Source organism: Alligator sinensis, unplaced genomic scaffold, assembly GCF_000455745.1.
Source record: "Alligator sinensis unplaced genomic scaffold, ASM45574v1 scaffold246_1, whole genome shotgun sequence".
Classification (NCBI taxonomy): domain Eukaryota; kingdom Metazoa; phylum Chordata; order Crocodylia; family Alligatoridae; genus Alligator; species Alligator sinensis.
Window position 1 is genome coordinate 437,896 of NW_005842367.1, and position 4,416 is coordinate 442,311.

Below are 4,416 nucleotides of genomic sequence, written 5' to 3' on the forward strand. Positions count from 1 at the left end.
TAATGCGCTTAATTTATTTTTACAAGCCCATTCATCTCCACTCATTGTTGACTTCATTCTTCTGCTGTATATCATATACCTGTTTTTCATTAAGAAACAACGCCTGATCCTTTAATTATTAGTGGTTTCGAATGTGTGTTGTTTTTCTTTTGTGCTGTTAGGTTATTACCTTCCTAGTGTAAGATATTTCGGGATCTTTCTTAATTAACCCAACTCACCCACTTCTTTTTTTTCTTGCATTTCCCCTCTCTTACCCTGAAGAGCCAGGATGCCTGAATCTATTCTTTCTTAAGTGTCATGAGGAAATTTCTAATTTACTAACTCCCCTCTAAGGGTGCAGACACCAGTACATCTGGAGCCTTTTCAAAAAGGAAAGTTTTAAAAGGGCAGCAGCTAGCTCTTAATGTTCTGATTGTTATTTGTGAATGAACTGAGAATGATTCAAATATAGGAAAACATCCAACTTCAACCCTGGACAAAGCAGTGTTACAGTTGGAGCAGGTTTTGTTGCACTTGAATTCTTCCCAGATAGTTCACACAACAATTAGAATGTAATATCTGTTGCCCTTTTGAAAGTTCTCCAAATGTACTTGGGTCCACACCCTGAGTAGAACTAAAGGCAAGAGGACTTGTTACTGGACCACTAACACTGCTTTCCTTCCAATAATGCAGGTCCCTGGCAGCAGCTGAGAGCACTTCCAGTTTTAGAGTGTGTTCTGTCACTTCCTCAACACAGTGGAGAATAATGACAAGTTTTAGTCATTGGCTGCTAAATGAATACTTCCTCTGAGGAGTACTTATAGTGCAGAAAGCTTTTCTAGGCATTCCTCCTGGAATGCTTCTATGCCACCAGCTCTCTAGCCATATGGCTCTTCATAAGATAGCTGACTATGTCTGGTCCAAACAAAGGAAAATTCCAGGGTATGGAGGAAAGGACATTTCTTATATGCAACTGACAGGACTATATCACTGAAGAGAATCCTGAGATTAAAGAGAAAAGCACTTTACATTTAAAAAAGGGAGGGGGAGGCAAAAGTGGCTTATAGGAAATTCTGTCTCAAGAAGCAGTTCTCAGACTTTGTAGACTCAATGAACAACCCTCCCTTTATCTGAATTTAGTAGCACCTCAATTTGGCAGCAGAAGGAAACAAGCCTTACCTCCTAATCGAGCACTGCTTTGGTTATGTATTGCATGGCTGCTGTATTGAGTGAGCAGCACCCTGTGGCACCCTGAAGTATATTCCTCCAGAGACTCACATGGCAGGGACCAGAGTCACCTACCCCAGTAGTCCTTCCGTCCCACCCCAGGAGCATCTGAGTATGGGAATTCCCCCCCCCCACTCTTTTCTGCCTATGCAGGGGGTCTGACTCAATGATCTATTGAGGTCCCTTCCAGCCCTAACATCTATGAATCTATGAGCCGAATCCAGTCCTCCAGGCCATTGTATCTGGCCCGTGGGACCCCTAAAAAATTTAGAAAATTAATATTTATCTGCCCCTGGCTGCCTGTCATGTGGCCCTTGATGGCTTGCCAAAACTCAGTAAGTGGCCCTCCGCCCGAAATAATTGCCCGCCCCTGCCCCCCACACACATCCGCAGCCTCCCACACCTTCAGAAATAACCCCCCCCGCACACACACTTAAAAAATAGCATCTCATGATATACTTTCCAAATCTCTTGATTTCTAAGAGTTTGTCTCCTGATTTTTGATATGCTGGGGTTGGCAATACTGAGCTGATGATGCTGCTTAGAGCACAGGGGCTGCTGCTGAGGTTGGGGGCTGCAGGAACCTGGTCTTTGTTAGTGCAGGGACAGCCTGGGATTGATATCTCAAGCTCTCCCTGCACCAGCAGTAAGGTGTGATTGGATCTGATGCATGATCCCACAATCATGCCTCCTGCCATGCATGTATACCATGACAAGAAGCGTGATTATGTGGATTGTACATCAGATCCCATTGCATCTTTCTTTACCTGCAGTTCTGGAGGGGCCCTTATTTGCCTGTTTGCTCAGTAATGCAAGATCCTTCCATATTTCCTCACCGTCATCCATGACCTGTGATTCACATGAGATTGAATAATATGTCTGTTTAGTTGCCTCCTGTGGCTCTTGGATAAAAGCCAAAAATTCATATATTTTATCACAAATGTAATTTTATTATTTGTATAATACTTCTTTTCTTTTGAACTTTTGAGAGAAGCATCCCTTCATCGCTGGCCCTTGAATTCTACAGTGTTTATCTGCTCAGTTAATAAGATCAGAGTTTCTAAGGATTTGGAAATCTGACATTCAGACAGACTGTAACTTTTTTCCCCCGTTTTCCACGTTAGCTTTTGTTCTGTCTCAGAATTTGCTTCTCAGAATTTACATGTCTTTGTAAGTGTAGAAGTGTTCAGCATATGTTTACCAACAATCTTAAAATTGGCCAGCCCTTACCTCACATACCTAGCATAGTCAAAATGTGAAACCACCTGTGTTTTGTTGTACTTTGTGCCATAATTGAAAGACTAAGGTTTACCTAAAAACTTGTTTTGTTTATTTTTTCACGTCATGCAGTTTATTTACTTCATACAGTGAGCAAACTCAACTACAAACCTGTTTTTAGTTAAGTTTTTTCACTGTGTGAAGTAAATAAGCTTAGACAGTCCAGGGAAAACAAATTCCATTATGTGCAACCAGACAATAAAACCCTTTCATCCTGTATAGGATCTTGCCAAGTTTTCAACTTTGCATCTTCAGACATTCTCCTACTTTATTTAAACAAGCAACTCATTGTTTTTCATTAATCAACAGCTAAGGGGAGATGTAGCACATTCAGAATGTAGTTATGCTGTATTCACTGTTGCAGTTGCAGTGGTTACACACAGCTGTCTAATAGACAGAACCATAATGTTGGCATCAGGGGTTCTGGTTTGTTCTTGGATGTAGGGAATAGCAGTGAGAATAGTGACAATTAGTGGGTTAGGGTAGGCTCACACGCTAATTTAGCATGTTTATTTTAAAAGGCAGCTAGCTGAGATCTGTTTCTGTCATGTTTTATACACATGGATTCTGGTTTTATCCCTGATGGTGTTACTATAGGCCAGGGGTGGGCAATTATTTTGGGCAGAGGGCCACTTATCAAGTTTTTGCAAGCCATCGAGGGTCGCAAAGTCGTTGGGCCGCCCCTTTACAGGTGCCCTGCCCCCTGGTTGCCGTATTAGGATTGAAAATCTCACCCCCTAACCCCTGACCTTTGCCACCAGAAGTCCCTGCCCTTGGTTCCTTCCTCCCCTCCCCCCCACCCCAAAGTACTCCTTTCAGCAAAGGTTTGCCATCTTTGAAACAGAAAAATACCAAATTACATTCTAAAAAACAAACATCTACTACACCATTCTTTAGGTAAGTGCGAGATGGGTACCAACCCACCAACTGTTAGCGCTGACGTAGTAAAGGGGCACCTGGAGGGGTTGGATGTATTCAACAGGCCCTGATGATCTTCATCCTAGGGTACTTAGGGAATTAGCTGGAGTCAGAGGATCCACTGGCACAGCTCTTTGAACAATTGTGGCGCTCAGGACAGGTCCTGGAGAATTGGAAAAGGGCCAATGTGGTCCCTATTTTCAAGAAGGGGAGGAAGGAGTAACCAGGTAACTATAGGCTGGTTAGCCTCACCTCTATCCTTGACAAGACCTTTGAGAAAATTGTTACGGATCACATTTTTGGGGGACCGGTAGGTAAAATAATGCTAAGGGGCAACCAGCATGGGTTCATAACAGGCAGATCCTGCCTGACTAACCTGGTTTCTTTTTACGACTGGGTCACAAAATGCTTGGATGAAGGAACAGAGGTAAATGTTACTTAGATTTTAAAAAGGCCTTTGACCCAATCCTTATAAATAAACTAAACAGCTGCAATGTGGATTATTACACATTCCAGCGGGTAGAAAATTGGCTTATGGGACGCACCCAGAGAGTGGTGGTGGATGGGTCGGTTTCTACCTGGAGAAATGTGGGCAGCAGAGTTCCCCAGGGCTCTGTCCTGAGACCAGTACTGTTCAATATCTTCATTAGTGACTTGGATGAGGGAGTAAAAAGCACCCTGTCCAAGTTTGCTGATGACGCCAAACTATGGGGGGAGGTAAACAAACTAGAGGGCAGGGAGCGAATCCAGGCAGATTTGGACAGGCTGGGGAAGTGCGCAAAACAGAATAGGATGCAGTTTAACAAAGATAAGTGCCATATGTTGCACCTAGGGAGGAAGAATCATCAACAGTCCTGTAGCCTGGGAGGTACCATCCTAAGTAGCACAACTGCAGAAAGGGATCTCGGAGTCATAGTCAGCTCCAAAATGAACATGAGTCATAGATTCATAGATGTTAGGGTCGGAAGGGACCTCAATAGATCATCGAGTCCGACCCCCTGCATAGGCAGGAAA

The 4,416-nt window shown here is 43.4% G+C and overlaps 1 protein-coding gene across 1 annotated transcript in view; it reads left to right on the forward strand.

The window, feature by feature from the left end:
• PDS5A (PDS5 cohesin associated factor A) overlaps positions 1-4,416 on the forward strand; it is a 131,637-nt gene that overhangs the window by 97,407 nt on the left and 29,814 nt on the right. The window lies entirely within an intron of this gene.